Source organism: Chiloscyllium plagiosum, unplaced genomic scaffold (genome assembly GCF_037043375.1).
Source record: "Chiloscyllium plagiosum isolate Xiang-an unplaced genomic scaffold, Cpla_swu_hap1 HiC_scaffold_39, whole genome shotgun sequence".
NCBI classification, from domain to species: Eukaryota; Metazoa; Chordata; class Chondrichthyes; order Orectolobiformes; family Hemiscylliidae; genus Chiloscyllium; species Chiloscyllium plagiosum.
In genome coordinates, this window is record NW_028270177.1 from 3,161,615 (window position 1) to 3,185,455 (window position 23,841).

The 23,841-nt window shown below is 49.1% G+C and overlaps 1 long non-coding RNA gene across 1 annotated transcript; it reads left to right on the forward strand.

Annotated features, from left to right (window-relative positions):
* Positions 1-1,197: 1,197 nt before the first annotated feature.
* LOC148138622 (uncharacterized) lies at positions 1,198-20,878 on the forward strand. The gene is made up of 3 exons (XR_015753732.1): positions 1,198-1,625; positions 8,104-8,212; positions 20,462-20,878. It is a non-coding gene; the product is annotated as an uncharacterized LOC148138622 (long non-coding RNA).
* Positions 20,879-23,841: the final 2,963 nt, after the last annotated feature.

Consider the following 23,841-nt stretch of genomic DNA (forward strand, 5'->3'; position numbering starts at 1 on the left):
ACAGTGCTTTATGTCTCAGCTCTAGTCTACCAGGAGATCAGTTGTACAAGGTCCTGGTTAGACCTCACCAGGACTTACTTAAGGCAGGTTTGGACACTACACCTATGGAAGGAGACACCAGATTTGGAGGGAGCAATTGCTGATTTTCCAGATTTGGAGGGAGCAATTGCTGATTTTCCAGATAATAGCTGGACTGTGAGGGTTCAATCATGTGGGGAGCTCACCCAAATTAGGGCTGTGTTCCCTGCAATTTAGAAACTTAATGGCAGGTTTGGTCAAAGTCTTCAGAGACTAAAGGGAAGAGTTAAGTCAAATGAAGAGAAGCTTTTTCTGTCTTTCAGGGAATCTCTGACTAGAGTACATTGTGTGGAAATTTGAGGCATACTTTTCTGGAGAGAGTTCAGGGAACACATTGTGGGGAAAAAGATCTGCCCACCCACAGCATGGCCACATTAAAAAACACAGAAGCTGTCCTGCAAAACACAGAGATCAAGCCTGACAACACATACAGAAACCACCCAGTGTGCCCCAGTCTTGGCCAAACATAGAACCCAGACATGGCCAAGCCACTCCCAGACCAGAGAATACACTTCCTAAATCAGCTTTCACAATCAGATCCCAGCCCAGATTAGCACTGCAGTCTCAGCACCCTAAGGGCAGGCTCCTTTCCCATTGAAATCGATACCACATATTCAAAGAGGTAGACCGAGAGACCCTGGAAGACTTCGCTCGCAGGAGGAACACAATGGACACCCCTGAATGCCAGGAGAAGGGACATTTACACATAGTCACATGGATGGGAAATCCAATAAAGAATCCTCTCGAAGACATTCTCACGCACTCACGGAGATGGCTGGATTCTCCTGTGTCAATTACAAATGAATTGCTACTGCTGGACGCTTGATGAATTTCCATTCAGTTTATTCTTGTTTTAATCTCTTTACAATTTTCCCCATTGTACTGTAACTGCTTTACAACGATCACCTTTGTGTTGTGCCCCTATAAAGCTGCTCGGGGAAGAGCAGTCTGGCCATCTGTGCAAAGAATCAGTTCTGTGTCAGCCTGGTCAATTTCTCTTCCACAATATTGTTTTGCTTTTAATTAAACTGCTTGTCAATTTCTCCGCCGCCCTCGTTTGTGAATTCCGATCCATTGGGCTCAATTTCTCCGATACACATCTGTACAAGAACAGTGGGAGAAGATCAAAATTCTGTTCTGGAAATATGATTTCTATCTGAATAGTGCCTTGGGCAGCTCTAGAACTTCCTCGCAACAAAGTTATGAATGGTTTATGTGTATGTCATTAGACGGGGCATGAGTTTTATGCGGTGGGATCTCACAGCTAATGCTGTTGGGAATGTGGATGGCAAATTGTTGATAATTGGATCCTGGCAAGACATTGAGACAAAATCATTCATCGCAACATTAATTTCATCAAGATACCCCCAGCTGGCGGCTTGTGTAACATAATGCTGATTCGAAGATGCCAGTGTTTGGGAAGCGCTCTGACAGGCTCAATGTTAGGAAATAAAACCAGCTCCAGGGAGGTGGTGCCTGAGCTGGTAACTCTCACAATGTTCACTGTCCCACAGCAGCTGACAAGTTCTTCGCTTGGACTATCACAGGTAATCCAACAATGATAAAATTTGAAACCATTCCAGAATATTCTGATTATAAGATTTCATCTCCCAACCAGCGAGCTGAGCTTGTGACTTATTTAGTTTTCCTTTAACTCTGTGACAGAGATTATCAGCCAGCATTTCATGCATGTGCACACTCACACCCACCCACACACACTCCAAACCCCCCACTCTCTCACACAGACCCCCACACATCCCCACCCCCACTCTCACACAGACCCCCACACATCCCCACCCTCACTCTCACACAGACCCCCACACATCCCCACCCCCTACACTCACACCCCCGCACATCCCCACCCCCACTCTCACACACACCCCCGCACATCCCCACCCCCTACTCTCACACCCCTGCACATCCCCACCCCCACTCTCACACACACCCCCGCACATCCCCACCCCCTACTCTCACACCCCCGCACATCCCCACCACTACTGTTAGTGGGCGGCACGGTGGCACAGTGGTTAGCACTGCTGTGAGCGCCAGAGACCCGGGTTCAATTCCCGCCTCAGGCGACTAACTATGTGGAGTTTGCATATTCTCCCTGTGTCTGCGTGGGTTTCCTCCGGGTGCTCCGGTTTCCTCCCACCGTCAAAAGATGTACAGGTCAGGTGACTTGACCATGCTAAATTGCCTGTAGTGTTAGGTAAGGAGTAAATGTAGGGATATGGGTGGGTTTCGCTTTGGCGGGTCGGTGTGGACTTGTTGGGCCGAAGGGCCTGTTTCCACACTGTAATGTAATGTAATGTAATCTAAAATCTACTCTCACACAGACCCCCACACATCCCCACCCCCACTCTCACACACCCCCACCCCCACTCTCACACAGACCCCCACACATCCCCACCCCCACTCTCACACAGACCCCCACACATCCCCACCCCCCACTCTCACACCCCCACACATCCCCACCCCCACTCTCACACAGACCCCCACACATCCCCACCCCCACTCTCACACACACCCCACACATCCCCACCCCCTACTCTCACACAGACCCCCACACATCCCCACCCCCACTCTCACACACACCCCACACATCCCCACCCCCTACTCTCACACCCCCCCACCCCCACTCTCACACAGACCCCCACACATCCCCACCCCCACTCTCACACACACCCCCACACATCCCACCCCCTACTCTCACACCCCCACACATCCCCACCCCTACTCTCACACAGACCCCCACACATCCCCACCCCCTATTCTCACACCCCCACACATCCCCACCCCTACTCTCACACAGACCCCCACACATCCCCACCCCCTACTCTCACACCCCCACACATCCCCACCCCTACTCTCACACAGACCCCCACACATCCCCACCCCCACTCTCACACAGACCCCCACACATCCCCACCCCCTACTCTCACACAGACCCCCACACATCCCCACCCCCTACTCTCACACCCCCGCACATCCCCACCCCTACTCTCACACAGACCCCCACACATCCCCACCCCCTACTCTCACACCCCCACACATCCCCACCCCCACTCTCACACAGACCCCCACACATCCCCACCCCCACTCTCACACACACCCCACACATCCCCACCCCCTACTCTCACACCCCCCCACCCCCACTCTCACACAGACCCCCACACATCCCCACCCCCACTCTCACACACACCCCCACACATCCCACCCCCTACTCTCACACCCCCACACATCCCCACCCCTACTCTCACACAGACCCCCACACATCCCCACCCCCTACTCTCACACCCCCACACATCCCCACCCCTACTCTCACACAGACCCCCACACATCCCCACCCCCACTCTCACACAGACCCCCACACATCCCCACCCCCTACTCTCACACCCCAACACATCCCCACCCCTACTCTCACACAGACCCCCACACATCCCCACCCCCTACTCTCACACAGACCCCCACACATCCCCACCCCCACTCTCACACAGACCCCCACATATCTTCACCTCCTACTCTCACACACATCCCCACCCCTACTCTGACACATACCCCCAACATCATCCCCACCCCCCCACTCTTTCACACACACCAACACATCCCCACCCCCCACTCTCAAGCACGCACATATGCACACACACACACCCATACATCCCTACTGTCCCATCTCTCACACACACAGACTCACACACACACAGACTCACACACATATCCCAACCCCCCACGCTCTCACACACACACTCTCTCACACACACAGACTCACAAACACATACCCCAACCCCCCACGCTCTCACACACACTCTCTCTCACACATACCCACACACACACCCCAATCCCCACACTCTCTCACAGACACACTCTTTCTCACACATACCCACACACACACCCCAATCTCACGCTCTCTCACACACACACTCTCTCACGCATACCCACATACACACCCCAATCCCCCATGCTCTCTCTCTCTCACACACACACACACATTCTGTCTCTCATACACACACTCTCTCTCTCACACTCACACACACACACATACTGTCTCACACACACCCACGCACACTCTCTCTCTTTCACACACCTATTAAAAGCATGCTCGCCTTTTCAAATTTGGATTTGCCAGTCTGTCTAGTGAGAATGAACCACATTCCTGCTACACAATTTAATACAAATATTCAGTGTTTGATGCATCCCAATATTTATTTGGAACAAAAATATAATTTGAATAACAATTGTGTGAGAAAAGGAAATAAACCTATTTTTATTGTTTCGTTACAATTTGATGGTAATTTTGTGTGAACTGTTCGAATGGAGAGACAGTGTCTGGTTGGTTCCAGATGCTATCCTTGCTCGAGTTTTTATTGATAGGATAATTACACTTTCGAAGATGCTTGTGACAGAGTGACACTTCAGCCAGTTCAGTGATTACTGGATGCTTTTTGTGGTGACTTCATTTCCACTTACACTAATGCATGGAATTACAGTAATTCAAACCCTCAACAAGTGACACCAGCAATGCTGTCAAATTAGAGAGATAAAGTTTTCAGGGGAAATAAATGTTTGACAAACTACCTTTCCCTTGTATGGGAAATGGGAAACCCATTTGGAGCACTGATCCAGTTATCTGTTTCTTGGTTACTGCAGTATTCTCTTCGTTAGTCTCTTGTAAATAGTTGAGTTTGTTTGAAATGCCCCTGATTGTGTTTTAACTGACACCAAGCCCTTCGTGTCCAGCTCCCCGTCTCAACTTTCAGACCTTTTTGTGGTTTTGCTTCTCCCCGTGTCTGCAACCCGCTCCAACATGAAAACCCTTTGATATCTCCAGCGGCTGCCCCACCTCCCACCTCCAATTCTGCTCTGTTGCACCTCCCTGCTTTACCCGCCCTGCTTTGGCAGCTCTAGCTTCAGTTACCCTCACATCTGAAATGTCCCCAGAAACCTCCCAGCCTCTCACTCTCCTCTCTTCAGATGTGCCTTAAAACTTAACATTTTGTCCAAGGTTACCCTGTCCTAACATCTGCTTACATGGCTCCAGTGAGAAACCTCGGGGCACTTTCCAACATTAAAGGTGCTATGTAACTGCCAGTTGTTGTTGTTGCTGTTGTGATTGCGACTCTGATCCCAAGGTTAGGAATTTGTCAAAGAAAAGATTAGAAAGCAAATGGCGATCGGAAGATTTTACTGAGCTGTGCAACATAGCACAGAGAATGGAAAACATCAATCCCAATTACTTTAAATTAAGTTGTAGTAATCGAACATGGGCATGTTTATATTCAAACTAATAAAAGACAAATTCAGGATTGATGTTTTGTCAGAATAAACTGGGAGAAACAAAAGGGTCAGCTGCCAGGAGACACCAATTTCAGATCATTAACAAAAGAGCCAGGGAGAAAATTCCGAGACTTTTTTTTGACACTGCGAGTTGTTGCAATCTGCAATGAGCTGCCTGAGAGGGGGATTCCACAATAACATCCCAAAGAGGAACGGGATAAATACGTGAACAGGAGGAGATTCATGGGGAATGGGACTCACTGCAATCCTTCTCATTGGATGACAGTGATGGGCCCAATGGCCACATGCTGTGCTGGTTAATTCAGTGATTTTACTGAACTTTGCCTCAGACTGTAGTCAACATGAGGAATAAATTGCAGATGGAGTAGTGAGCATTATTTTACAGATTGCTCATTATTTCCTTGTCTACTGCCACAGGTAAAGTGGGGGAGGGGAGGGCTGTGTCTGGGGTGGGGGCGGGAAGGGGTTGCTTTGTGCACTGATACTGAGACCAAGCCCAAGAACTCTTCAAGGATCAGCCTGAATCCTTGCTGCCCAGTGGCAGAGACACCCTGCCTCAGGTTCAGAATCGAAGACTCCCTCCATGTGACTGACACGTGATGCAAGCCCACTTCTCCCAGTCACGTTCCTGAGGTCATACCTCTCTCCTTCAGGACTCCCACACATTCCCCTGCCCAGAGTATGAGACAGTTACTGCAACCCCAGTTTGAAAGAGATGATCAGCTATTAGTAAGAACAAAGCCCAGGACAAGGCAGGCATATGGCTATGATGTTGGTTAGAAGTGCAGCAAGTGAGGAATGCTCCTGTTCTCAAACTGGAAAGAGGTCTTCAGTGCATTCGTCTGTCTAAGGGGTGGATGGGCTGGTATTAGGACTAACTGCTCCTGATTTTAGAATCCCTGCAGTTTGGAAGCTGGCCATTTAGCTCATAAAGTACACATCAACCCCCTGATGAGCATCTCACCCAGACCCAACCCCATCCTTGTAACCCTGCATTCCCCATGGGTAATCCACCTAACTCTGCACATCCCTGGACACTACGGGGGGAATTTAACACAGCCACGCCACCCTAACCCTGCACATCCCTGGACACTACGGGGGGAATTTAACACAGCCACTCCACCCTGACCTGCACATCCCTGGACTGTGGGAGGAAACCGGAGCACCTGGAAATGACCTGGACAGATTCAGGGAGAATGTGCAAACTCCACACAGACAGTTGTTCAAGGGTGGAATCAAACCACAGTCCCAGGCACTGTGAGACAGCAATGCTAACCACTGAGCCACTGTGCTGCCCTATTCAACTGGATTTAACTTGATTCTATTCTATGGTTGATGCTAATGACTTAAGTGTGGGTAGAGAGAGTCAGATATCAACATGGGCAGCTGTCACTAAACTCAGAAATGAAGTCGAGAGTGAGGATGATGGTGACAGACGTTGGGAGGATGTGAGCATTGTGAAGCAATGAGCAGACACATGGCAGATGAAATTTACTGCAGAGGTGGGAAGAATAAGCAGCAGCAACATAAACAGTCATGTTTAAAGGGAACAGAAACAGCTGAGGATGCAGAGGCACAAGTACTTTACAGGAGGCTGTTCAAAACTCCAGGGTGGATTTGTGAATTTCAGATGCACTCGAAGCTGAAGCATTACGAGTTTGGGTCTGGGGCTGAGGTAGATTCTTTATCAGTCGGGAAATCGAGAAAGGGATCTTGAGAAATGTTGGATCAGCCATGATCCTATTGAATGAAGGAACAGGCTCAAGGGGCTGAATGGCCTACTGCTGTTCCTATTTCTCGTTGTCTTACAGACCTTGGCTGAGGCAAGGTCCAGTTCTGGGCACCATATCTTGGAAGGGGTGTTAGGTACAGCAGAGGTTTTAATCACTTTGGTACCGGGCTGAAGGATGGCAATTACTAGGGAGATTGAAGAAGAGAAGATGGTTTTCTCCAGACAGAGAATGGGAGGTTTGGAGATGTGTTCAAAATTATCAACAGTTTTGATTGAGTAAATCAGCAGAAATTATTTTCCATTGGACAGAGGGTCAGTGACCAAAGGAATATGAATTTAAGGCGATAGCAAAGTAAACAGGTTCTGAGGAAAGAAAATATGCAGTAACTTTGCTATAATCTGGAGGGAACTATTGCAAAGAATGATGGAAAAAAATTCAATAATAATTTCCAAAGGCAACCGGGTAAAAGTTGAAAGGGAGAAAAGTTACAAAGTTATTGGGAAAGAGCCAAGGAGTTGGACTAATTCGACAGCCTTTCAAAGAGCTAGCAGGGTTAAGATGGATCTGATTGCCTCTTTTTGTGTTGTAAGAATCCCCACAACTTTATGGGTGTATGCAATGTCAGCCATGGTTCAGTCGGGATCATAAGATGTTGCTGTAGAAACTTGAGGATGAACTTGAGGCGGCACGGTGGCACCACAGACCTGGGTTCAATTCCCGCCTCAGGCGACTGTCTGTGTGGAGTTTGCACATTCTCCCTGTGTCTGCGTGGGTTTCTTCCGGGTGCTCCGGTTTCCTCCCACAATCCAAAGATGTGCAGGTTAGGTGAATTGGCCATGCTAAATTGCCCGTAGTGTTAGGTGCAGGGGTAAATGTCGGGGAATGGGTCTGGGTGGGTTGCGCTTCGGCGGGTCAGTGTGGACTTGTTGGGCCGAAGGGCCTGTTTCCACACTGTAATCTAATCTAATCTAACCATGGTGCCACACACTTGTTGCAGTGCTCAGGAAGTGCTACACTGTCAGAGGCTCATCTTTCAAGAAGATGTTCAGCTTGGACTCCATCTGCCCTTGCAGTTGGATGTGAAAGATTCCATGGTACCGTTTCAAGTAAGTGCAGGGACATCTTTCCAATAGTTACTCCTCAATCAACATTACTAAACAAACAAACTCTTTCAACAGAAGCTCACAACCATCTCTGGAAGCTCATTGTGTGTAGATTGGCTGCCATATTTCCAACATTACAAACCATGATTACACTTTGAAGTCTACCTTGTTGACTGTAATGTGCTTTAGTTTGGTTCTGACCTTGTGAAAGCAATGTTAGAAATCCCAGCTTTTATTTGTCTTGATATCGATGACTTGAGCATAAACCATTCCTTTCAGGAACAGCACTGATTCCATTCCTCACCTGTTACACCAACAGCAAGTCTGTATCGAAGCTCCAAGTTCTGTAAACTTGCAAAAGATGAGAGAAGATGTTTTGATATAATTCTTGCGCTGAATCAGATAGGTTCAAACCTGGGCAGTGCCTTGAAAACATTTTCTTATAAACTGAACAATTTCAGCCGTTGATCATTTATCTATAAGATCATGGTATGAATATAGTTTGTAAATCTGAATGTTACATCTCATAATGTTGTTGATGTATTAATGAGATTTCTGAGGAGAGATGATATTGGGATCTAGAATAGAAGGTTAGTATGGGTTTACATAATTGAGCTCATTATCATTGGAGAATGATTGCAGGTAGCACATTCCCAGCCTTTCAAATGATCAAAAGAATGAATAATGTAAATATTTTTTAAAAAGTCAAAGAACTGTGGATACTGGAAATCAGAAACAAAAACAGAAATTGCTGGAGAAACTCAGCAAGTCTGGCACCATCTCTGGAGAGAAAGTAGAGTTAACATTTCAGGTCTAGTGAACAATCAATTTTCTCTCCACAGATGCTTCCAGACCTGCTGAGCTTCTGAGAGAGAGAGAGAGAAAGAGAGAGAGAGAGAGAGAACAGAATGGGAAGAAGGGGCTGAATTTTCAGATCTCTGTGAGATCAGGAGTCACACAGCTCACAGGTTTCTGTTTATCTTTAACCACTGGAATAACGGAAACATAAATTGCTGATTTATAACTCTATAATTTAAGCTCTACCTCTTCAATCTCAGAAAGTAATAAGGCAGTTCTAACGCCTAAGATACAACCAGCTAACCAAAGAATCAGATCGGAATTTGGTTTCTTCGCTGCATAATTCTTTGCAATCTACACAGAATCTAGCTGAGTCACTAGCCCCACTGGTGAACCCCAGCAGCCTTTAGCTCAGTACAATCAGGTAAATCTCTGAGGGGAGGAGGTGATATTCTTAGTGAACTGTTCACCCAGAGACCCAGATATCATTCTGGGAACCTGGCTTCGAATCCCACCATAGCAGATGGTAGAATTTGGATTTAGCTTTTTTTTAAAATTGGAATTAAGAGTCTAATGGTGACTATGAAAATGTTGCCAATTGCACTGAAACATTTATCTGGTTCACTAATGTCCTTTAGGGAAGGAAATTTGCCACCATGACCTGGCCTGGCCTATGTGTGGCCTCGAGACCCACAGCAATGTGGTTGACTTCTTACTCCCTCTGGACAATTAAGGATGGGTAATACTGTCAATGCTACCCAGCCACATCCTGTGAAAGAATTTTAAAAACCCACTGGATTCAATGAGTTGTTTCCTTTCATTTTGTCCCAGTTCCTTTCCATTTGTTGTTGACAAAGCAAGGCTGTTTGTACACTGATGGTGTCTTTCATGTTCTGGGTGAGAATTCTGCCTTTTCAGAACCTCTGAAGTTGATTTTCCTTGTCTTTTCCCCTTTCAACAAGAGAATTTGTGGAGAAAGGTGAGTGGAAATCAGCGAAGGGAATAGAGTATAGAGCGGCAGGAAACAATGGAAGGACTTGGTCAGCCATAGCTGGAATACTGTGAAGAGTTTTGGGTTCCTTCTCTAAGGAACGCTAGACTGAGGCAGGCCAGGGAAAGTTCACTCGTCTGTTAACAGGCCTGGAGGACACAGTACTTATGAGGATACGTTCAGTGGTTTGGGCCTGTGCTTATTGTAGTTTAGAAGAATGAGAGGCAACTTTATTGAAACTTATAAGATTCTTAGGGGACTTGACAGGATGCTGAAAGGCTATTTCCCCTTGTGGACAGCCTACAAGGGGACTGTAGAGGGGGTAATCTCAGAACAAGGGGCTAGATATTTCAGACAGAGATGAGGGGGAATTTCTTCTCTTACAGGGGAATGAATCTGTGGAATTCTTAACCTTAGATTACTGTCGAGGCTGGGTCAGTCAGCATTATCCAGGCTGAAATAGACAGATTTCGAATCAGTGAGGGGAATCAAGGGTTATGGGGAAAAGGCAGAAAAGTGACATTGAGGTTGATCAGATAAGCCATGATCCCATTGAATGGCAAACAGACCCGATGGGCTGAATGGCCCACTTCTGGTGTGACCATCTTATGGAGGTGGGTGGAGTCGCTGTGAGCTGTTTGCTGTCTTTGTTCTTGATGCTGCCATTTTAGTCGATGTAGCTGTGGGACCCAGAAAGGATTCCTTCCAAGAGATGGAAGAAGATAATTAGTCTCACGGATATCGCAGTTAAACAGGGTTTACAGAGACATGGGGATTTTTCCAGACAGCCCCCAGTTTCATAATGTGATTGAGGGAATGACCATCTGCCTGAAGGTAGGTCGTCAGGGGCAAGCTGTCTAGGGGAGGGGGCATTGCCACAGGGACACTGTCAGGGTGGGTCACAGCCAAATGCTGTGCTACAAATGGGCAATTCCCAGTACAGCCTTCCTCCATCCCTTCACCCCATTTGCCCTGACCCTTGACCCCTTGCAGGCTGGCAGTTTTATCTCTGATTGAGGAAGAAGCTGGGGGGGGGGGGGCGCTTTCAATGGAGCATACCCTCTGTTACTCCCACAGCCACGTGATTCTTTGAGTCTATGCTGCCTCTGATTTGTCCTCTGGGTTTGGGAGCTCAGTCACAGCCTGTAATTGGACAGGAACCTGATAGGCTCTGAAGATTCATCTCCTTCATCCTGTCTTGCCCGCCAGAGAGAAAGAGTTGTTGATTAATATTCATGTCACTAAGGGTTAAAATGTAAGTTTAATTTTAAAGAACCTTGACTCATTGCTCACTGTTTTCAGCATTCTGAAGTTTAGGAGTTTGTCTGTCCAGCCCAGGGGCAGGTTCAGGTTCAGGATCAGAACCCTGAAGTGAAAGGTCAGGCAGACTAAGTAGCAGAAACTCACAGCTTTCTGTATTTAAACAGCTGCTCAGATTATTGTGAATCAATTGAACACCAGGAGAGGAGACTGTGCCCTGAAAAATAAAACAATCATTTCCAAGTGGAAGTAAAGAACCTGAGGAAATAAACTCTGCTGTTACAGGTGTAACCTCTCTACAGGGGGAACTGCTCTCTACAGGTGTAACCTCTCTACAGGGGGAACTGCTGTCTACAGGTGTAACCTCTCTACAGGGGGAACTGCTGTCTATAGGTAAGATGGTACGGACTACAGGCGGAACTCTGCTGTCTACAGATGGAATTGTGCTGATGATGGTTGTAATTCCGAGGAAAGGTCACCAGACCTGAAATGTTAACTCTGATTTCTCTCCACAGATGCTGCCAGACCTGCTGAGTTTTTCCAGCAACTTCTGTTTTTGTTTCTGGTTTACAGCATCTGCAGTTCTCTCAGTTTTTATATTGTAATTCTATTCCCTACGGGTGTAACTGTGCTGTACACAGGTGTAACACTGTTATCTACTGCGAGAACTGTACTAAATACAGGCGGAATGCACTGCCAGCAGTGTCATAGAGTCATAGAGATGTACAGCATGGAAACAGACCCTGTGGTCCAACTCATCATGCTGACCAGATATCCCAACCCAATCTAGTCCCATTTGCCAGCACTTGGCTCATATCCCTCCAAACCCCTCCTATTCATATACCCATCCAGATGCCTCTTAAATGTTGCAATTGTACCAGCCTCCACCACTTCCTCTGGCAGCTCATTCCATACACATACCACCCTCTACGTGAAAAAGTTGCCCCTTAGGTCTCTTTTATATCTTTCCCCTCTCACCCTAAACCTATGCCTTCTAGTTCTGAACTCCCCGACCCCAGGGAAAATACTTTGTCTGTTTATGTATCCATGCCCCTCATAATTTTATAAACCTCTATAAGGTCATCCCTCAGCCTCCGAAGCTCCAGGGAAAACAATAGTAGATCTAGATACATTACGGACTCTTGGATAGGCACATGGATGCGAGTAAAATGAAGGATATATAGGTTAGTTTGACCTTAGTAGGATAAAAAGTCAGCACAACATTGAGGGCCGAAGGGCCTGTACTGTGCTGTACTGTTCTATGTTCTGTACAACTGCTGACTACAGGTGATATTCTGCTATCTCCAGCTTTATCTCTGCTGTGTATGCGTGGAACCCCCTCTCTTATTTTGACAATTGCCCTGCTCTCTCTTCCTGGTGAAGACCTTGTCTAGTGCCTGAAGATCTCTCTGGGACATGAGATGAGATTACAATAGTCCATCCCTGACGATGTGTCACTCATTTGGAGCACCATAAGTGGCTAACCTGATTGGACTGTGTGTCTTTAAACAATGTCAGAATTGTGATGTGCAAATTAAATCTCAGCCTTTCCCCTCCTCCGAAGGTCGCAAAAATCTTCCCTACATCACAAGACTTGACTGAATGACAATTTCCAGTTCATGACAGAAGGAACTCATTGAATTCTATCAGAGTTTGTGCTTTCTTCTTTCTCTCCTACAATGGGAGAATCCAATGAATATTTTTTTTATTGACAGTTTTGACTATTCCTTCCTGCTGTGAAGTTTATTTGTTCTGGCCAAGCTGGGGATTGTGAATGAACGCAGACTCCTACACTCAGACTTGAATAAAGACCTGCGGCAGCAGTGTCAGGGGAAGCAGCAGTCCCCAGTGTTGCCATGGCAACTGTCAGTTTAAAAATAGTTCCTCAACAATTTTTGGGGAGTTGCTGGTCTGGGCTGTGGAAACCAGGCTGAGGAGACAGTCAGACCCTTAAAATAAGAGATGGTTTCCACAGTTGCTCTCAATGGCTCCATTTTCCGAACCTGACTTACATCAATGGGATTTATCTGCCTTGCATTTTGTTGCAATTTGCTTCCCTCCTGACACTTGCTGAAACCTTGAACAAGTGCATTCTGCTGACACACAATTAGCAAGAGAGAACTGTACGTATTCCTCTCCCAAACTGCCCAGATTTCCGGACAGCTCAGACCCACGTTGACATCGATGTGATTGAGCTGACCTTCTGGGAGTCACTTTCTGTTAGAGGTTCCCAGCACAATGACCCAAACCTCTTGATCCATTAGTTTCAGTCCAATTTCAACCCCTGCACCAGTTAGGATGGGCCAGTCCTGCTGGTTGGAGCAATCTCTGAGGAATTGAGGCTTCGCAGTATGGCCCTTTGTGAACGCAGTGGGACATCACCTCTCCAGGGAGCAGGGAGCAGTACAGCCCCAGGGGCAGAAACTCTTGTTTGGGAATTCTCTGAACCTTTCAGCCCCTTACCAACACCCCCTGGCCCCTATCTTCCCCAACCCAACCTCCCCCTCTTTGCCACACCAACATCTCCAAACCCCAACCCCACGCCCTGGTCTCAGGCATCCACACGCTTTTTGAAAGAAAGAAGCAAGATGTCCATTCATATAGCACCTTTTACAACCTCTCGAAAGCAGTTTAACATTAGCGAAGTGCTTCCAAAGTGTAGTGGGTGTGGAAACGTAGGAAATGCTGCAGCCAATTTGTGCACAGCAAGCTCCCATAGCCAGGTATTTTGAATTTGTGAAGTTGATCAAGGATTTTGTCCAGAACATTGGAGGGAACCTCATTATGAATAAATTTAATTGAATTAGCCTCTATTGCCATGTGCATTTGAATGAACACAGTGAAAGGTTTGTAACATTGCTGCTTAGACACCATCTTAGGTAAGATACTGAAACTTAAATATGTGTTACAGACTTGAGAGAATCATAAAGAAAGGTTCAGCATCAGAACAAAAAATAAAGATGTTTTCTTTTCAAAAAAAACCTCGAATTTTAGTCTTTTCACCAAGTCTGTGTGAGCACCAAGCCTTCAGACTGCCCTGGGCCAGGCCTCGAAACCACACCAGGCTTCAAACCTCGAATCTTGACTTCCAGGCCCCAAGGGCCTCACCTCCTCCACACTGGCCTGGCCTGGGACTCGCCTGCAGGACTCCCTGTCCCCGTGCTGGCAGGGCCTGGGACTCACCTCCACGATACCCTTCCCCCATGTTGGCCTGGCCTGGGACTCACCTCTGGTAAGGCAAAAGTGAGGACTGCAGATGCTGGAAACCAGAGTTTAGATCAGAGTGGTGCTGGAAAAGCACAGCAGGTCAGGCAGCATCCAAGGAGCATGAAAATCGACGTTTCGGCCAAAAGCCCTTCATCAGGAATCGAGGCAGGAAGCCTCCAGGGTGGAGAGATAAATGAGAGGAGGGTAGGGGTGGGGAGAAATTAGCAAAGAGTACAATAGGTGAATGGGGGTGGGGATGGAGGTGATAGGTCAGAGGGGAAGCTGGATCGGATAGGTGGGAAGGGAGATTGGCAGGTAGGACAGGTCATGGGGATGGTGCTGAGCTCTGGCAAGTTAACGTTTACAGTTTGAAAATAAAGAGAGAAAAAAGAAAAAGAATGGGCGGGCAGAGGGGCCCTAGGTGGAACATCCTACTTTGCCACCATCTTGAATCGAGGTGGACTATAAATTGAACCTCCATAATGTTGACCGTGACAATTATTGTTAACCGTCATAAAAACCCCACCTGGTTCACCAATCTCAGCACTGACCCTCTGACAGTGCAGCACCCCCTCAGCACTGACCCTCTGACAGTGCAGCACTCCCTCAGTACTGACTCTCTGACAGTGCAGCACTCCCTCAGCACTGACCCTCTGACAGTGCAGCACTCCCTCAGTACTGACCCTCTGACAGTGCAGCACTCCCTCAGTACTGACTCTCTGACAGTGCAGTACTCCCTCTGCACTGACCCTCTGACAGTGCAGCACTCCCTCAGTACTGACCCTCTGACAGTGCAGCACTCCCTCAGTACTGACCCTCTGACAGTGCAGCACCCCCTCAGCACTGACCCTCTGACAGTGCAGCACTCCCTCAGTACTGACCCTCTGACAGTGCAGCACTCCCTCAGCACTGACCCTCTGACAGTGCAGCACTCCCTCAGTACTGACCCTCTGACAGTGCAGCACTCCCTCAGTACTGACCCTCTGACAGTGCAGCACTCCCTCAGTACTGACCCTCCGACATTACTGCACTCCCTCAGCACTGACCCTGCGACAGTGCGAGACTTCCTCAGTACTGAACCTCTGACAGCGCAGCACTCCCTCAGCACTGAACCTCTGACAGTGCAGCACTCCCTCAGCACTCACCCTCTGACAGTGCAGCACTCCCTCAGCAGCGACCCTCCGACACTGCTGCACTCCCTCAGTACTGTCCCTCTGACAGTGCAGAACTCCCTCAGCACTGACCCTCTGACAGTGCAGCTCTCTGTCTGTACTGTCCCTCTGACAGTGCAGCACTCCCTCAGCACTGACCCTCCGACAGTGCAGCACAACCTCAGCACTGACCCTCTGACAGTGCAGCTCTCTGTCTGTACTGACCCTCCGACAGTGCAGCACTCCCTCAGCACTGACCCTCTGACAGTGCAGCACTCCCTCAGCACTGACCCTCTGACAGTGCAGCACTCCCTCAGCACTGACCCTCTGACAGTGCAGCACTCCCTCAGCACTGACCCTCTGACAGTGCAGCACCCCCTTAGTACTGACTCTCTGACAGTGCAGCACTCCCTCAGCACTGACCCTCTGACAGTGCAGCACTCCCTCAGTACTGACCCTCTGACAGTGCAGCACTCCCTCAGCACTGAACCTCTGACAGCGCAGCACTCCCTCAGCACTGAACCTCTGACAGTGCAGCACTCCCTCAGCACTGACCCTCTGACAGTGCAGCACTCCCTCAGCACTGACCCTCTGACAGTGCAGCACTCCCTCAGCACTGACCCTCTGACAGTGCAGCACTCCCTCAGCACTGACCCTCTGACAGTGCAGCACTCCCTCAGCACTGACCCTCTGACAGTGCAGCACCCCCTTAGTACTGACTCTCTGACAGTGCAGCACTCCCTCAGCACTGACCCTCTGACAGTGCAGCACTCCCTCAGTACTGACCCTCTGACAGTGCAGCACTCCCTCAGTACTGACCCTCTGACAGCGCAGCACTCCCTCAGCACTGAACCTCTGACAGTGCAGCACTCCCTCAGCACTGAACCTCTGACAGTGCAGCACTCCCTCAGCACTCACCCTCTGACAGTGCAGCACTCCCTCAGCAGCGACCCTCCGACACTGCTGCACTCCCTCAGTACTGTCCCTCTGACAGTGCAGAACTCCCTCAGCACTGACCCTCTGACAGTGCAGCTCTCTGTCTGTACTGTCCCTCTGACAGTGCAGCACTCCCTCAGCACTTACCCTCCGACAGTGCAGCACTCCCTCAGCACTGACCCTCCGACAGTGCAGCACAGCCTCAGCACTGACCCTCTGACAGTGCAGCTCTCTGTCTGTACTGACCCTCCGACAGTGCAGCACTCCCTCAGCACTGACCCTCTGACAGTGCAGCACTCCCTCAGCACTGACCCTCTGACAGTGCAGCACTCCCTCAGCACTGACCCTCTGACAGTGCAGCACTCCCTCAGCACTGACCCTCTGACAGTGCAGCACTCCCTCAGCACTGACCCTCTGACAGTGCAGCACTCCCTCAGCACTGACCCTCTGACAGTGCAGCACCCCCTCAGCACTGACCCTCTGACAGTGCAGCACCCCCTCAGTACTGACTCTCTGACAGTGCAGCACTCCCTCAGCACTGACCCTCTGACAGTGCAGCACTCCCTCAGTACTCACCCTCTGACAGTGCAGCACTCCTTCAGTACTGACCCACCGACATTACTGCACTCCCTCAGCACTGAGACTGCGACAGTGCGAGACTTCCTCAGTACTGAACCTCTGACAGTGCAGCACTCCCTCAGCACTGAACCTCTGACAGTGCAGCACTCCCTCAGCACTCACCCTCTGACAGTGCAGCACTCCCTCAGCACTGACCCTCTGACAGCGCAGCACTCCCTCAGCACTGAACCTCTGACAGTGCAGCACTCCCTCAGCACTGACCCTCTGACAGTGCAGCACTCCCTCAGCAGCGACCCTCCGACACTGCTGCACTCCCTCAGTACTGTCCCTCCGACACTGCTGCACTCCCTCAGTACTGTCCCTCTGACAGTGCAGAACTCCCTCAGCACTGACCCTCTGACAGTGCAGCACCCCCTTAGTACTGACTCTCTGACAGTGCAGCACTCCCTCAGCACTGACCCTCTGACAGTGCAGCACTCCCTCAGTACTGACCCTCTGACAGTGCAGCACTCCCTCAGTACTGAACCTCTGACAGCGCAGCACTCCCTCAGCACTGAACCTCTGACAGTGCAGCACTCCCTCAGCACTGAACCTCTGACAGTGCAGCACTCCCTCAGCACTCACCCTCTGACAGTGCAGCACTCCCTCAGCAGCGACCCTCCGACACTGCTGCACTCCCTCAGTACTGTCCCTCTGACAGTGCAGAACTCCCTCAGCACTGACCCTCTGACAGTGCAGCTCTCTGTCTGTACTGTCCCTCTGACAGTGCAGCACTCCCTCAGCACTTACCCTCCGACAGTGCAGCACTCCCTCAGCACTGACCCTCCGACAGTGCAGCACAGCCTCAGCACTGACCCTCTGACAGTGCAGCTCTCTGTCTGTACTGACCCTCCGACAGTGCAGCACTCCCTCAGCACTGACCCTCTGACAGTGCAGCACTCCCTCAGCACTGACCCTCTGACAGTGCAGCACTCCCTCAGCACTGACCCTCTGACAGTGCAGCACTCCCTCAGCACTGACCCTCTGACAGTGCAGCACTCCCTCAGCACTGACCCTCTGACAGTGCAGCACTCCCTCAGCACTGACCCTCTGACAGTGCAGCACCCCCTCAGCACTGACCCTCTGACAGTGCAGCACCCCCTCAGTACTGACTCTCTGACAGTGCAGCACTCCCTCAGCACTGACCCTCTGACAGTGCAGCACTCCCTCAGTACTCACCCTCTGACAGTGCAGCACTCCTTCAGTACTGACCCACCGACATTACTGCACTCCCTCAGCACTGACCCTGCGACAGTGCGAGACTTCCTCAGTACTGAACCTCTGACAGTGCAGCACTCCCTCAGCACTGAACCTCTGACAGTGCAGCACTCCCTCAGCACTCACCCTCTGACAGTGCAGCACTCCCTCAGCACTGACCCTCTGACAGCGCAGCACTCCCTCAGCACTGAACCTCTGACAGTGCAGCACTCCCTCAGCACTGACCCTCTGACAGTGCAGCACTCCCTCAGCAGCGACCCTCCGACACTGCTGCACTCCCTCAGTACTGTCCCTCCGACACTGCTGCACTCCCTCAGTACTGTCCCTCTGACAGTGCAGAACTCCCTCAGCACTGACCCTCTGACAGTGCAGCTCTCTGTCTGTACTGTCCTTCTGACAGTGCAGCACTCCCTCAGCACTGACCCTCTGACAGTGCAGCACTCCCTCAGCACTGACCCTCCGACAGTGCAACACTCCCTCAGCAGCGACCCTCCAACACTGCTGCACTCCCTCAGCACTGTACCTCTGACAGTGCCGAACTCCCTCAGCACTGACCCTCTGACAGTGCAGCACTCCCTCAGCACTGACCCTCTGACAGTGCAGCACTCCCTCAGCACTGAACCTCTGACAGTGCAGCACTCCCTCAGCACTGACCCTCTGACAGTGCAGCACTCCCTCAGTACTGACTCTCTGACAGTGCAGCACTCCCTCAACACTGACCCTCTGACAGTGCAGCACTCCCTCAGTACTGACCCTCTGACAGTGCGGCACTCCCTCAGCACTGACCCTCTGAAAGTGCGGCACTCCCTCAGCACTGACCCTCTGAAAGTGCAGCACTCCCTCAACACTGACCCTCTGACAGTGCGGCACTCCCTCAGCACTGACCCTCTGACAGTGCAGCACTCACTCAGTACTGATCCTGCGACAGTGCAGCACTCACTCAGTACTGATCCTGTGACAGTGCGGCATTCCCTCAGTACTGACCCTCTGACAGTGCAGCACTCCCTCAGTACTGACCCTCTGACACTGTGGCACTCCCTCAGTGCTGACCCTAATAAACACCTTCTTAACCATCCAGCCTACGTGTGCCGCAAACGTGAAAGAATTATGTGTCTGAACCTCTCTGTTCTCCAGTCTGTTTAATTGTATAAGTCATGTTGTTGTTTGTTTTACACTTTACATTTTTTCAAATTAAACTCTAAATGCCTCTGCTTGGCACATTGACCTAATTGATTAACATTTTTTGATAATCATAGAGAACCTTCTTCACTGACCACTATCCCACTAACGTTGGAGTCATCCACAAACTTACTTACCATGCTTTCAGTAATCTCATCTACACGATTTATGTATATTTATACTCGATGAATGACTTGGTTTCGCAATGGGTGGGAATTTTTGTTCGTCTTTCTGCTCTGATGACCTTTACAGTTCAGGTCACTGAACACCAAATGAGGGTGGACATTGAGATGAAGACAGCAGCAAGAAACTAAAAATAAATTAGATGTCGATTGTTGTGAAAATGTATTGGTGCTTGTTTCCCATTGTACTGAATTCACATTAAAAATCAGTGAATGAAAAGCTTCTATAACGAAAGTCAAACCCTAGAAAAGATGGGTAAGTAGGAAAGAGGGGGCAATGATAAAAGCAAAATTCTGCAGCTGCTGCAAATCTGAAACAAAAACAGAAATTGATGGAGAAACTCAGCAGGTCTGGCAGCATCTGTGGAGAGAGAAACCGAATTAACGTTTCGCGTCCTGTGGCTCTTCTTCAGAATAGAAAAATGGGCAGATATGTGAATGACATAAAGAGGGTGGAAATGTTAATAATGTGCTGGTCACAGCTGTAGGATGACAGTGATGGGAGAAAGGTAATTATTCGTGTTTCAGAAACAGACAGCTCCTCAGCTCAGCAACAGCAAAAAAAATTGAAAAGAAAAGGCATTGAAAATTCGACAAAAATATGACGGCCTGCCTGGAAAGGTCAGTGGAATAGTGGGAGGATTGGTCATTGCCAGATAGCTTATGAACATCTGAGTCATTTTCATATTGCAGTTTATATTTTATTTTACAGATGTCAAGGCCTTGGAGTGGGTGTAGAGGAGATTTATCGGAATAGGACGAGAGATGGGGACATCACTTTTGGTGAGACTGGAGAAGCTGCAATTGTTTCCCTTAGAAAAGGGAAGGTTAAGCAGAGACTTAACACAGACACTGCAAAGCATAAGGATTCTGAAAGATTTCCTGCTGATGGCCTGTGTTTGTAAATTCTATGCAACATAAATACTACAGTATCTGTAAACACAACAGAATCATTGAAAAGCAATAGAATGACTGAAGGCACAGTCTGATTATCAAGATGTTGAGTTGGATGAAGTTTCCCCTTTATGCAGGAATTGTGAGAGTGCTTTGGTTTTATTTTACCAAGTCAGCAATAATTAGTTATTTTGCAACATAAAATTATGAAGAAATAATGTAATCACAATTAAACTCTAAATGTTTCGTGAAACTAATGAGCTACTTAACTGGTACACTTATGTTGCATTGTATTGAGAACAATTATTTTACACAAGGCTGACCCACCAACAGTGCAGCACTCCCTCAGCACTCACTCTCCACCCACCTATTGTACTCTTTGCTACGTTCTCCTCATCCCACCGCCATCCCATTTATGTCTTCACCCCGTGCTCCCTGCCTTCATTCCTGATGAAGGGCTTTTGCCCGAAACGTTGATTTTCCTGCTCCTCGGATGCTGCCTGACCTGCTGCGCTTTTCCAGCACCACTCTAATCTTGACTCTGATCTCCAGCATCTGCAGTCCTCACTTTCGCCTGGCATGTAACAGTGACAAGGATCAGTTTGGGATGGTTGAGAGTGTGGTGCTGGTAAAGCACAGCAGGTCAGGCAGCATCCGAGGAGCAGGAAAATCGACGTTTCATCAGGAAATCTTTTTTTTATGAGGCTGGGAGCCTCGGGGGTGGAGAGATAAATGGGAGGGAGTAGGGCTGGGGGGAAAGTAGGAGAGAGTGCAATAGGCAGATGGAGGTGGGGGTAAAAATGATAGGTTGGAGGGGAGGGTGGAGTGGATAGGTGGGAAGGGAGGTAGGACAGGTCACGGGGACAGTGCTGAACTGGAAGGTTGGAACTGGGGTAAGGTGGGGAGAGGGGAAATGAGGAAACTGGTGAAATCCACTTTGCTGCCCTGGGGTTGAAGGGTTCCCGAGGTGGAAGATGGTGTTCTTCCTCTAGGCATTGGGTGGTGAGGGAGCGGTGGTGGAGGAGGCCCAGGACCTGCATATCCTCGGCAGAGTGGGAGGGGGAGTTGAAATGTTCAGCCATGGGGCAGTGGGGTTGATTGGTGCGGGTGTCCTGCAGATGTTCCCTAAAGTGCTCTGTGAGAAGGCATCCAGTCTCCCCAATGTAGAGGAGACCACATCGGGAGCAACGGATACAATAAATGATATTGGTGGATGTACAGGTGAAACTTTGATGGATGTGGAAGTCTTCTTTGGGGCCTTGGATAGAAGTGAGGGAGGAGGTGTGGGCACAGGTTTTACAGTTCCTGCGGTGGCAGGGGAAGGTGCCAGGATGGGAGGGTGGGTTGTAGAGGGGCGTGGACCTGACCAGGTAGTCACGGAGGGAACGGTCTTTGCGGAAGGCGGAAAGGGGTGAGGAGGGAAATATATCCCAGTGGGTGGGGTCCATTTGGAGGTGGCGAAAATGTCAGAGGATGGTACGGATGATCCAGTGCCAACCGGATACCTGGCACTCTTACATTCCAACCGGATCCTTGGTCAGAGAAGATTGTTTTGGATTCAGTAGATGAAGAATTTGAGACACACTGGGTGATGAGTTTTGAGGCACAGGAGGAACTGGTAGACCTCTCACCCACTGGCACTTTTCCTCAGCTCATAGAATCCCTACACTGCAGAAAGAGGCCATTCAGCCCATTGAGTCTGCACCGACCCTCCAAATAACATTCCAGACAGACTCCCCCCACTTATCCCTGTAACCCTGCATTCCCCATGGCTAACCCACCTAGCCTGGAAATCCATGGACACTATGGGAAATTTCCTATGGCCAATTTGTCCTAATCTGCACATCTTTGGACTGTGGGAGGAAGCTGGAGCACTCGGAGGAAACCTGCGCAGACACGGGGAGAATGTGCAAACTCCATACAGACAGTCAGCTGATGGTAGAATCAAACCGTGTGAGGCAGCCACGCCCGTCACTGAGCCACTCGTCATGCCTAAAGGCTTCATTGATAAAGATTGATCACTGTGATCCTGCTGGATCATGTGACACCAGGATTTTCAAAGGTGAATTATAACTGAAGCTCCATCCTTTTACATCTGGCAATTCCTACTTTCGACATTAAACCCAGGACATGACTACATTAATGACCGCAATGGGTTCGGAATGGGAATTAGTCTTGCCATTGAGTAATCAGCACGGGTGTGAAAATGTGGTGGTATTACCAAAGGATTAGTAATCCAGAGAACCCAGGTAATGATGCTAGGACCTGGATTTGAATTTCATTGCAGATGGTGGGATTTGAATTCAATAATAAGAAAATTCTACAATTCAAAGTTAATTGTCAGGGGAAAACCATCTGATTCTCTAATGCACTTAGTTCTAGGATTTTGACCTAGCATGGGCAGCACAGTGCCTTACTGGTTAGTGCTGTTGCCTCACAGCACTAGGAATCCAGTTTTACAACATAGAACAGAGAACAGTACAGGCCCTTCAGCCCTCAATGTTGTGCTGGCCTTTTATCCTACTCTGAGATCAAACTAACCGGCATACCCTTCATTGTACTACCTTCCATGTGCCTATCCAAGAGTCACTTAAATGTCCCTAATGTATCTGACTCTAACTACCACTGCTGGCAGTGCATTCCATCACCCACCACTCTCTGTGTAAAGAACCCACCTTTGACATCTCCCTTAAGTTTCACAGTCAAGGTTTGACTCCCACCTCGGGTGACTGTGTGTGTGGAGTTTGCACATTCTCTCCGTGTTTGTGTGGGTTTCCTCCAGGAGCTCTGGTTTCCTCCCACAGTCACAAAGATCTGCACGTAAGGGTGGACTGCCGATGGGAAATGTGAGGTTATGGGGGGAATGGGTCTGGATAGAGTGCTCTCTGGAGGGTTGGTGCAGACTGGCCCTTAACAGCCTCGATCTGTATTGTAGGGATTCTATGAACAATGAAGGAACAGCTGATGTAGTACTTTCTAGTTGGTGGAAGTCACAGGTTTGTGTAGGATTCAAATTATATTAGTATTTGATCAATGATTGACTCAATTATTGGCCAGAAACTGAACTGGTCAGAGGCTGGGAATCCTGTAGCAAATTATTCCCCTCCTGACTCCCCAATCATCTACAAGGCACAGTCAGGAGTGTGATGGAATACTCCCCATTTGCCCTGGATGGGTGCAGCTCCAACAATATTCAAG